Here is a 12,922-nt window from a genome sequence, read left to right as displayed (position 1 = left end):
CATAAGACCCAACTTCATGCCTGCATCCATAGTATTTATTTTCTTTATCATTTCAATCACAAGTCTAGATTAAAATCTTCATAAGAGCACTCAATGTGTATCTACTTATAAAGAATGACTGAAGAGAAGAATAAAGATCCCTGGGCGCCTAAACGTAGCCTCTGTTCACACTGAAAGTTTGCTTTCATAAAACGTTAGACCGCATCTCCTGTAGCAAAGGTGAAATGGCTGTGTTGCCAGCAAGAAATGTGAGGGTCCCCAGCCAAGCATTTAGTATTTCAAGCAATGAAGATATCACACTGCAGAAAAAAGATATATAAGGTTGTGGGGGAGGGATAAAAATACACTGCAAATCAGTTATAGCTAGAGGTTACTGAGGAAAAGGTCATAAAGTTGAGGCTGAAAGAGTTGTAACCCACAGCCCAGCTTGGGGGGTGGGGTGGGGTTTTTTGGTGTTGTTCCCCCAGCTTTATTGAGATACGATTGACAAAATTATTTATTTACAATGTACAGAATAATTATTTGGGATGAATACCACAAGTTTATTAATTCATCCATCATCTCTAGTAGTTACCATGTTGGGAAGTGGAGAACAAGTAACAGCTTTTACCAAAATAGTAACTATATGATGTGATACTATTGTTGACTAAAATCTCCATGGGAGTGTTAATGCAGGTATTCCTCCTATAAACAAAAATGTACATCTGTGATCAACAGCTCCCTATTACCAGCCCTTGGGAATTTTTAAGATGATGGGTGACTCACTGCCACCTGCCACCAACGAGCCATGAAAAGATAGGAAAGACTAGGAAACTTATAAACATGGATTAGATTTTGAAGGAGTTCCTCCTCAGACTAAGAAGCCTTAAAACAAAAAAAGATTTCATTCAAAAAGATAGTAAAAGTTTCAGTTAAATTCATACTAATGCTCTAAAAAGACACTGTGTTATAGAACACTGTCTCCTACCGTTTCTTCCTCTCCTTCTTGCACTCCTGCCCAGGCTTGTACTCTCCTCCATCTCCCTACCCCCTCTTTCTCTCCCTCTCTCCTCTTTCCCTTTTTCCCTTTCTTTCTCTTTTCTCATTCCTGTTGCTGTTGCATCTCCCGAAACTCAAAGGCAGACCTACTTTACGGTATCTGAACACATATAATTACTTCCGCTTTTAGTCTGCCTTTAACCAAGTGTCTCACTGTCCCCACCCCTGATTCTTCCATTGACTCAATTATTACCACACTTATGTATGCCTCTCTCTGCTACTTCCATTTATCATCAAACTCGAAACTAGTCTCATTGGGATTGCTCACTGTCTCCTTTACCCACACTAACTTATCAGTGCACACAGTATCATCCGCCCCTCTACTCCCTGAACTAACTGCTGTTTAATAACCATTTTTATAGTCATGTTCTACTCTATTATCACCAGACAATACTTAACCTACAGGTCCAGTCTAGGGATAAAGCCTGGTACATGGAGCACCAATCTAACAGCCAAAAATAGCACCACAGCTAAACATTAAATTCCCTATTAATTTTGTAAATATGTCCACTGAAAGAAGAGAGGAAATTTCAATTAAAATAACAAGTCATAACCAACATTCTAATTCAAGATAGTCATATCCTAGGACATAAACCTAAGTAACATGAAAACTTAAGACAACTTGATACCTCCAAAAATTACTACCCTCACTGAAATGACTCCCAGTTAAAATGTCTTCCATAAAAGTTCAGATGCAGAACTTAAAGGACTTTTAATTATGGTAAAAAAAAAAAAAACAGCTTGCAAAGGTCTTAAATATTACATAAGAGAACACAGGTAGCAAAATGAAATGAAGGAGTCAATTTTTATTGTCAAAATTTAATTTAATAAAGAGATAAAAATACTGGAAATGAAACCAAAATGATGATGAAAATGGAAAATAAAATAGCTCAAATAAAAAGTTCAGTGGAAAACCTCACTAATTGAATGAATGTTATTGAATATGTCATACATGAAGATATGAAGACAAAAGAAGTATTGAATGATTCAGTTAAGATAGATGAAAATTTTTGAGTGTATGAACAGAATATGGCAAAAACTATGACTAAACCTACATACTCTAATTATACAAGAATAAGTATTCATTCAAATGATATAAAAATATTTTAATGATGTCACAGAAGATATTCTTAAATATAGGGAAAGGAATCCTATCTGAATACAAGAGGCATACAAAACAAATAAACAAGACCAGAAAAAAAAAACACTCCTCATTACATATCAAATTTAAAAACCCTAAATATACAGAACAAACGGTATATTGAGAAATGCAAAAGAGAAGACTCTAGTCACATACAAAGGCAACTAGTCAGAATAACTGCTGGCTTGTCACTTCAAACTCAAGAAGGGCTGATATCTCTTAGACTTCGATGGATGTAATTGCAAACTCACTCTAATATATCGAGCAAATATCTGCCATAAGTTATGGTAAAATAATTTTTTTTTTTCGAGACAGGGTTTCTCCGTAGCTTTTTGGTTCCTGTCCTGGAGCTAGCCCTTCTAGACCAGGCTGGCCTCGAACTCACAGAGATCCGCCTGCCTCTGTCTCCCGAGTGCCGGGATTAAAGGTGTGCGCCACCACCACCCAGCGAAATGAAAACTTTTTATGATAAAAGCAAGCTAAAGGAATTATTGGCCACTAAAGTTGCCCAGCATAGGATATTGGAAGGAACACTTTGGTCTGAAAAAAAAAAGATATGCACAATAAAGAGATTACAGGAGGAAAATTTAATACTGCAACATTTATTAGATATAAGTGTAAAAAAATTCTCAAACACAAAAAGATTAACAAAATAACCGGGAACAATACACACCTTTCAATAGAAACTCTAAAATTCAGTGTTTCAATTCACACATTAAAAAATACAGGTTAGCAGACTAAAACAATTTATCACTAAATATAACTCTATACTAGGCTAAAAGGATGCAAAGCATGAACAGAAAACAAATAGAACAAGGAAACAAACAGATGTTCCTATTTTAATCTCTGCAAAATAGACTTCAAACCAATCCCTGTCATAAGAGATAATGCAGGTGTGTTAATGTTCTGTTCCTGTGAAGGACACCATGACCACGGCAACTCTTATGACCATGACGTATTTGCTGTTCCAGTGGTTTAGTTCATTATCATCATAGTAGAGAGCATCATAGCACATAATCAGGCATGGCACTGGAAGTAGCTGAGAGTTCTACACCCAGGTTCACAGGCAGAAGGAAGAGAGAGCCCCTAGACATGGCTTGGACTATTGAAACCTCAAAGCCAAGCTGCAGTGACACACTTCCTCCAACATTCCACAACTACCCAAAAAGGCCAGACCTCCTGGTCCTTCTCAAGTAGTACCACTCCATGAGGACTAAGAATTCAAATATATGAGCCAATGGGGGCCATTTTTATTTGAACCACCTTCGCTGCCATTGACTTTCCCATGTAGACAGTGCCTCCTGGTCTTAGTACCAAGACGACTCCTAAAAGTGCTATTACATTCTGATGCCTCTTAGATTCATGAATTTTCCAATACCCAGTGGTATTCATTGATGTATTCACTTAGAATAGTAGCTAATACATACTCACTGGTGTATATCCCAACCAGAACAACTTAATATCTCCTCCCTCACCCACCGTGGTATTCCTCATCATAGTTGATTGATCACTTGCTTGCAGAAGCTAAATGATAGTTGGCCAGAGGAAATATGCTTAATTTCTTTCTCTGATGTTTCCCCCATATTTATTTTGTCAGCTAAATTCTACATTTCTCATCCCAAATATTCCCTCGGGTTGACTTTTTAAATGCTCTGGCCTTCATTTAAGTCATCACTGTCTCTTGCCTGAGTAACAGACATCCAACCAACTTAGTTTCATTCTGGCTGTGTAAAATCGGTGTGAAATACAACACCAGATCCCAGATGCTCTTTTCTTGAAGTCCTTAACAAATACTCTTTTGTAGTGATAAAACTATGCTCCAAAAGTTTTATGTGGTCATATGGGACTTTGCCTATTGTTACATGCATGCATTTCTCTTCCTGTTTTATCTCTTTTCACTAGACACCAGCCATTCTTACCCGATTAATTACATAAAGATGCCATGCCCATTTGTGCCTTGGACCTGTCATTTGCAAGTCTTTTCCTAAAACTGTCCTTTCCAGAGCTTCTGGAAACTATCTTTTGTGATTCAGATCTCATTTTAAGTGCATGTACCTATAACAAGGCCTTTCTTGACCACCCTACAAAAAATAGTTTCTAGTTAATGACTATCATAAAAAAGCACTTCAGTATTTAATTTTTTCTCATCTATTACATACTTTATTATTTTCTACTGCAATGGGATGATAGCTCATACATAAAATATTCTAATGAACGTTGTATTTTCTTATTGCAGGCCCCAAATAAAACAATATGCCTAAATTCTTACTACGAAGAGTACCAAAGTTGGGTTATTTATATTGAGGTTATAGTGATGCTTTGCTATATGACATATTCAAGTTGAAATACCTGCGATATATACACTGTGTGTGTCTGTGTGAGTGTTTGTGTGTGTGTATGTGTGTGTGTGTGTGTGTGTGTGTGTGTGAGAGAGAGAGAGAGAGAGAGAGAGAGAGAGAGAGAGAGAGAGAGAGATGAAAGTAGAAAGACTATATGGCAAGGATGGAAAGGTTTGAAAGGGAAGGCAGGGAGAACAACAGAGGATAGTAGGTTTTCTTTAATATTTAGAATAGAGATTTATATCTCTATATATAGATATACATGTCATCTTATATATGTCATGGAAACAGAAAAGTACACTATGCCTAGAAAGGAATCAGTAGTAGAGACAAGGAATAGTAGTTGGAAAATGAATATGAACAAATGCTATGTGTGCATGAAAATATAATAACACAACCTCTTACTATGCATAACATAATAATTAGTAAATGATGAGGAATACATATTCAAGGGAAATTTTTTACAAAGAATATTCCTTTAAGTAAGGAATAGATTGTTATAGCCTATAGTATTTAGCATATCTATTAAATTTTATTTACTTAGGCACACTTAGAAAAAATCACAGCAATAACAATAATTTCTATATCCCAAAATATTCTATTAATGTGCTAAACTACAAAGAGAAGATTTGTTGTTCTACAGATAAGATTGTGATCCTTAAGGTACAGACATGGCCTTCCTTCAATATTCTCAAAAATTTGGATCCTACTGTCTCACTATTTGAAAATGAATTTTCGTTTAGTTATGTTAGCATACTGGCTTTACCTGACTACACACTGGCCCATATGGTGATAAATATGAATAAAATACCTAAGCATCTAAATACTGAATTATAATACTACCCACAGTATGAGTCAATGTGTCATCATGATGTGAGACACTAGCTTACTTAGTTGTATCAACATCATGAAAAATGATCAATGATTGCAATCTGCATTATTCCTTTTAGGGAAAGCTGTATTGATTTTGCTTTTTATCTCTAGATTATTTCAAGTATTCAGATGAAAATGAATCAGAATGAAGTAGGATTAGACAAGAATAACATTGAATGTGTTCACATTCTTTGAAATGGGCTAACCTTTCATATTAGTTATCAAACTGGATCCAAAATGTTTTAGAATACACCTGTCTTATGGTCTATTTAATCAATTTGCTATCTCCAAACATTATGTAAGACTAAAACAACTTTTTTAAACTTAATAGTCTTTATGGTATCCATTCAACATTCATTATTTAATAGTACAAAGCACAATACTGTGTTAATTGATTTTGTGGTACTCAGCATCCTCCTCAAATTATGTATTTAGAATCTATTCATTGATATGTTCTTCTTAGTCACAGTGAATTAAAGTCCCTCATGTAGTGCAGCACAATATATTTGCCAGAACAATTATGTATCAGAGTAAACTGGTCTCACTAAAATATCATATACAGATTTACCATGATTTTATACTCATGATATAAGTTTTAATTAGTAGATTATAACCACAATCTATATTTATTTAAAATCACAATCCATTTTGCACTTAAGAGAACAATTACTACTTGATCTTCATTTCATATCAATAGACACATAATGTTTGGAAGGAAACTTCCCTTAGAGCTTACATTTCCAATAGTCAAATGGGCATGGAATTGTTAGAAGAATATATGGTACATTGTTTTTATTAAATTTTTAAGGATTATGTATAATTTAATATTACCATTTAACCAGAAAAGCCCAAATCCCCTTTCTGGCCAAGCTGTAACATTTTGGACAATTTTAACTTTTTCATGTTTTCTGCCATTTACACTGTGTGTAGATTTAAATGCACATGCCATAGATGTCATATCATTACTTCAGAAATAAAGGAGAGTCTCTAGGAATGGTTTCGAGTGAGGTCATGTCAGTCTTTTTCCAGTAGAGTTCATACTAGTGATCAGCCCTCTGTGCCACAGTTGTAAGGGTGAGGAGGAAAGAACGTCCAGAAAGAATACACCCAGAAACCTCCCCCATATGGCTCATAAATTGGAGCTGCTTCTTCTCTGAGATTTATAACCATACTTGAGTCTTCTTTTTCTAACAATTTTTGTTTAATTTCCCCATAGTGCATATTCTCTTCAGTGACATTCATACATCTGTGTAAATCTAACAGTCCTTGTGTAAAAATATATATTCATAAATATCCATGTTGAATACTAAATATTCAAGAGTCCCTCGGTATTAGCCCTATGACCTGGTAGTCCCTGGAGAAGTTCTAGACTCTACTTTGCAGAATAAAACCATAACTTCATAACTTGATAAATGTTCATAAAAGCACTATTTCAGTAAGCATTAAATATTTGTCTATACATATGCTAATAATTATGTGTTATTCTGTTACAGATGTAATTTTCCTTTTGCAGCAACCCCTCTTTTTAATGGGATGATAGTAGCATTCGTTATACCTACAAGTGACTAAATCATTCTCTAAGAGCTATAATTGTGAGCTGTCCACCATGGCCACTAATCACAAACCGCTTACTTTATTGGCTATCCTTTTCTTTCACTAATCATACTTTTGCCTAAGATTAGCATAAAAGCCAAATAGCCACATTGAGCATAAAGTCTCGTCGTTCAGTTCATAAATCATATACCATTTACACATAATAGAGCAGTACTTAGTCAACCCCATAGATTCATTTAGGTAAAAGGCCAATGTCTTGGCAGAGTGTTTCCAGAAATTGTGTGCACCTTCTAAGTTCAATTCATTAACACCATGATACTTCACCACCTACTCCCCTGAGGAAACAACATGTTCTCTACTTTAAACGCTTTCCTGCAACATAATTTTTACTTAATAATCTTTATCATAAAAATATAAGGAACAACATAAATGTGTTTTATGCTACAACTTAATTCATCTTGTTACCATTTCACTATAAATTAGTTTGCTGCTATAATATTGTAGTTTCCTTTTGTTCTTTGTATTTCTGGAATATGTTAATATTTTCAATTTTTGGGGGGTTCCTATTTTGTATTTTCATTAATTTTTATTGAGCTTTACATTTTTCTCTGCTCCTTTCTCTGCCTCAACCCTCTCCCAAGGTTCCCTATGCTCCTAGTTTACTCAAGAGATCTTGTCTTTTTCTACTACCCAAGTAGATTAGATCTATGTATGTCACTCTTAGGGTCCTCATTGTTGTCTAGGTTCTCTGGTATTCTGATTTGTGGACTAGAACAATTGTCCATCAAAGAAGAGGAGATAATATGAGAAGTACTTCGGTTTACATAAATTGTTAGTAACGGCAATATTTTGAGATTTGCTCATCCAGAGGACATGGGATTGAATCCCAGAACTCACATGGTGGTTCACAACTGTCTGTAACTCCAGCTCCTAGGGATCTGACACTGTCTTCTAGACTCTCCAGGCGTCAGCATACAATCTAGTCATGAAAAAGCATCAAACAAACTCAAATAGGGAATCATCCTTGCAAAACTAGTAGCAAGTAGTATCATGGGTATCACTTGAGTTGTATTTGTTCCTCAAATCTTTTAGATGGAGTTGGTCTTAAACATGTCAACAGATTCTAATGCTTTATATTTGGTGAACTCAAGATTGTAGACTTCCATTTATTAACTAGTTTATATTAACTCATTACCAACTCTGCATATCATTCCAAATGTGTACAGCACCTTTAAATTTTAAGTAGTAGCAATGGCTTGTCAACATACTAGTCTTCTACAGAGCTTGTAGCTATAGAAATTTAGTGAATAGAGCAATGTGTTTGCTGAGCCCTAGTTTCTTGAAATGTCAAATCATCATGTTGGCACTTGTTAATTATGACAAGAATCATGAGTAGCAAGCATTCCTCATTCTGTCTGGCCATATTTTGTTTCTGTTTTATATTTTTAGATGCTTTTTGAGGCAAGATGTAGATGTAAGTATGTAGTCCAGGCTAGCATCAAAGTCTCAGTTCTCTCTCCCGGGCTTCTCAGATGCTGAGGTCACAATTATGCACAGCTACACTGAGCTCAATGACAATATTTTAAATATTAGATACTAGTTGTTGAGGATTTCTGTAACATCAACTTGCTCAATTGCCTCATTCGCCAACTCTACAGTATAGATAAAGGACAAGGTAGAAGAGGCTAAATACATTTCCTCTCCCCAGACATATTTATTCTGTTGTCTTGAAAGTATTGCTTACTTAAGTTTTTCACCAAACTTTAAATTCTTCTTGTCATTGGCATGTTGTGTTCAACACTTAAGCTCAGAGGCTCAGTGAGTATTTGTGGAAAACCAGAAGCTCCATCCAAATATTGTTTACGAATTTGAGAACATTTTTGGATTAGTGGGATTATAAGGAATAGGGTGTAGAGGGAAAAGAATGAAAAGATTTGTCATCTTTTTGGTTATTTTTCGGTAATAACCACTATTTACCTCACTTCACTGTCTCTGAAAATTGCTATTTTTAACACCATAGGATTATAAGGATTCACTAGACAACTCCTGAAAACGGACTAAATCCAACTCTCCCAGAAAACAGTGCCAGCTTCCATCTGGAATCGCATCATAGCACGCTCTTGGCAATGCTGACAAAATCTCTACATGACATTTGGTAGGTAAACTGGGGCAATATGAAATGGCAAGTCACTTTTTTCCAAGGTGGAAATAACTAGAATGGCTTTTTCTGCATAACACTTCCAGATAAATGGACTTGGTTCTTATTCTTACTTTCTGTATCTTTAAAGAAAGAAGTCACTGCGTGTGTTAGCACATGGTTCCCAGCTGGGGCTTATTTAAGATTTTTTTTTCTCTTTTCTCAGTAAATCTCTGAAGGAGCGAGCATATTCGAAAGCATGAGCTACTGTAGCTGTGTTTATTTTAGAGACATGTTTGGAGAAGGATTCCTGATCTAAGAAGAAGAATAAAATTAGGCTTCAAGTATCTCATGACACAAACTTGTAGCAGATTTGATTTGAATATAGCTCTTGTCTCATAAATTCGACAAAATTCAGTTTCTTAAATTTTACCCTGGAGCAGAAAAAAATGCCTTACACATTTTTCATAAACGTAAAAATGGCTTCAGTAACAAATGATGAACATGTAAAAAGCATTTTTATTGGAATACGAGCAGAAGATACTGTTATCGCTACAAGTAGGGGTTTTGTTAGCAAATGGAAAAAGACAATAAAATTCAGCAATAGTGTTTCTACTTTAAGTTTTGCTTATTTTAAGAAACTGGGATAAATTACGGCAGCCCATGGGAAAGCAGAGCCATTAAAATTAGAAGATGGAAAAGTTTAAATCAATGATATGAGCTAAGCTAGACACTTGATGATACAGGAAACTCCCATGAGAATCCTGCCTGCATGTGGTGCCTGTTGTAATAATTCAAATTTCTGTCTGCTTCTATCACTACAATTCTATACTTTCTCTTATTTATACTCTAATGTTTTAATCTCATTAATATCCTTATGTGGAAAAAGATGCCTTACTATTCTCTATTTAGTCAAATTTTCCAATATTAGTGTTAAAAAGAAATGTAATTTTCTGTTATAAAACAATTTTGTAGGTAAATTTCCCAACTAAACTCCTACATCCAAATAAGATAGTAAAGCAAGGAATATGTTTAGATAGGAATAAAAATTGGAAATACTGTAAGTTATCAATCCCTCAATACTATAATCTCTCAAAGTTACTTACATTTTTATTACATTGTGGGGTTGGTTTTACTTTATCAGAATTCTCTAAAAATATATTGGACTCTATTGAAATGAATAACATATACAATCAAACTTTTGAAAAGTATTTCGATATATTGTTTGTAGTAATTAAGAAACTCCATAATTTTTCTTTAGGGGATAATTTAATAGTCTGAAATTGTATTTATCAATATAGCCCAACTCAATATGAGTAAAAGGCATGAGAAATCAGTTTGGTACTGTATAGCTTTACATTGTGAATTAGTCTCACAAGTTTTAGTTTGGTTCATTAATAGACTAATAATTTGTACTAAGTTTCTACATTCTAAAAAATAATAAAAAATGAAAGGATGTGGCCATCATTTTTGAGAAGTGTTAATGATAATAGTTAAATATTTTTTAACTATCAAGAGCTAAATTTGGTTCATCACGTATGAAAATAGTTATAATTGGCAGCATGTTATCAATGAATAAATACTGAAATGTCAACACAGACAAGACTATCAACAATAAGATGCATGCTAAGCACATTTAAATGAAAAACAACAGTTCAACTAGAGTGCAATGGTCTGATTTTAAGAGTAGTTCTCTGCCTTTTCAGATCATAGTCATTTAAAATTAAGCTATATAAAACTAACTTAAGTAGAAAATTTATTGAAACTAGAAAAAGACTTTTTTTTTTTTACATTTGAGAGAAAAGGGTGTATTCATTTAAACAAAATAAAAATATTTTCTGGAAAACTTGAACGCTCAGCTTCTGAAGGATATTCTTGATTTACTAATGGACAAATATATAAAGAGAGTTCTTTCTGAAGAAATGTCATTAAAAAATAGACACCCTAGTGGAATTATATTCATGCAAGTTAAAAACTAAGCAAGCACATAGCAGAAATATGGGTACACAATATTTAACCACAATTACTGCCTGCCGGAAACTCTTCCGCTGGTTTGGGTTCTCAATTGCAGCTGCTGTGCCTCAACACTGCTGTTCTAGATTCAAGATCCAAGCTGTTCAAAATTCTGAATCTTGAAACCTTGGCTCAACTTCTGGCATTCTTGGTATTTTAAAACATAAGCTCCTATAAGTCTGACTGTCTTATTGGATGGAAGGCAATCTTCCTCACATTGGAAGATTCTCGAGAAAAATAAATGTAGAAATGTCTGAAAGTGTAGCGCAGTAGTTAACACTCGAATAAGTCTTCCCTGGTTAAAGTGATCACTGTAATGAAGTCATCATTCCTTGGACTATTCCTATTTTCTTTTCCATTATCATTCTGTTCTGGTACAAAGTCTGTAATATTTTACAGAGTAATGTTGCTTAGCGACAGTTAAATGGATGGCTGGTGTAGATTAAAAAATAGTATCTCAGAAGGATCCTTTTCAGCTATACTTTACCAATTTATATACTTTAATTTGTCAAATATATTGACAGTTTTCTTTAATATTCATCCAGAGACCAAAGAAGCCCCAATGTTTCCATAAATTTATAAAACATTGAGGAAACCCATGAAAAATTCAAGTGCAGTGGGGTTATAGTTATACCTGTCTTTCCCATCTCTTCCTAAACGTAACCAAAAATATTACCTCTTTAACCTATAAAAATACCAGTGATAAATCTTACTAATATACAAATGTTTTTTCTTTTGTCTTTATGTTTAGAATTTCCTCTTAATGTTCTTAATGATAAAAACCACGATACAAGTGTCGAATAATACAACTTTAATTCTTTTAATTATTTACAACTTCAAAAGGAAGTAAAGGCAATTATCAATGAATGGGCATGGACGTTTTCTCCAGGGCAGCAGACATGCTAGTCCAGGTATTTTGCATTTTAGGATCAGCTCTTCCACCTCCCTAGTCTTGTTTCTTGTTGCTTATAAGTGGGAATAAGAAATGGCTTCACACATGTGGAAATACAAATATAATTTTAATCCTTTAATAATAAGCAAAACAGTAATGGTAGGAATGTGAACTTCTGGAATATGAACTTGGACCCTGGGTCTTTTATCATACCAGTGGCAACCAAGATGAAATCCACAAGGGACAACCCACTTCATCAAGGACTCATTGTGTCCTGAAATATTGGTCGGTTATTGTAATGTCTGTAGAAGGAAACACAGGACTGGGCGGTTTCCTGTGACACCCTTGATTTAAAATCCCAGTGCGCACACATGAAGAAAGTAATTCAAGAGTCAGAAGAGAGATGTGCATTTTGTGGCATATGTTTTATGCTTTGTCACCTCATTTAGAATTCCCATCAATCATTCCATATTTATTTATTCTTCACTTTGTTGAGGAATTCAGCTAGAGATGGAAAGAAACCACTTTTGTCAAATCATTGTGTCAAAGGAGCTTAAACAGCAAACTTATTACTCAATGTTTCTCTTTCCTGTGAACTCTTTTCTTCTCACAGTCGCTACTATAAGAGTATTAGATCAGATCAGGCATCCTTGTTAACCCTGTCAATACAAATACACATGCACACAAACACACACACACACACCCCTATGCACACACAGGCACACGCATTCACATACAAGGGCATACAAACATACATACATACATATACATACACAGGCACGTGCATACAAGGGTACATATATATATATATATACATACATACATATATACATAGGCACACACTCACATACAAGGACACAATACATATGTACATATACACACATATGCACGCACACAATTGATTAGATCACTTCTCTCAAAAATAGGCCACTCAT

At 34.6% G+C, this 12,922-nt stretch overlaps 1 long non-coding RNA gene across 2 annotated transcripts in view; it reads left to right on the top strand.

The window, feature by feature from the left end:
• Positions 1-12,922, top strand: part of LOC130889087 (uncharacterized) — a 143,945-nt gene that overhangs the window by 371 nt on the left and 130,652 nt on the right. For both annotated transcript variants that reach the window (XR_009058489.1, XR_009058488.1), the window contains exon 2: positions 8,966-9,100. This is a non-coding gene — a long non-coding RNA (uncharacterized LOC130889087). The remainder of the gene's footprint in view (positions 1-8,965; positions 9,101-12,922) is intronic.

The sequence above is a fragment of the Chionomys nivalis genome, chromosome 17 (genome assembly GCF_950005125.1).
Source record: "Chionomys nivalis chromosome 17, mChiNiv1.1, whole genome shotgun sequence".
NCBI classification, from domain to species: Eukaryota; Metazoa; Chordata; class Mammalia; order Rodentia; family Cricetidae; genus Chionomys; species Chionomys nivalis.
This window is presented reverse-complemented; position numbering and strand designations above follow the sequence as displayed.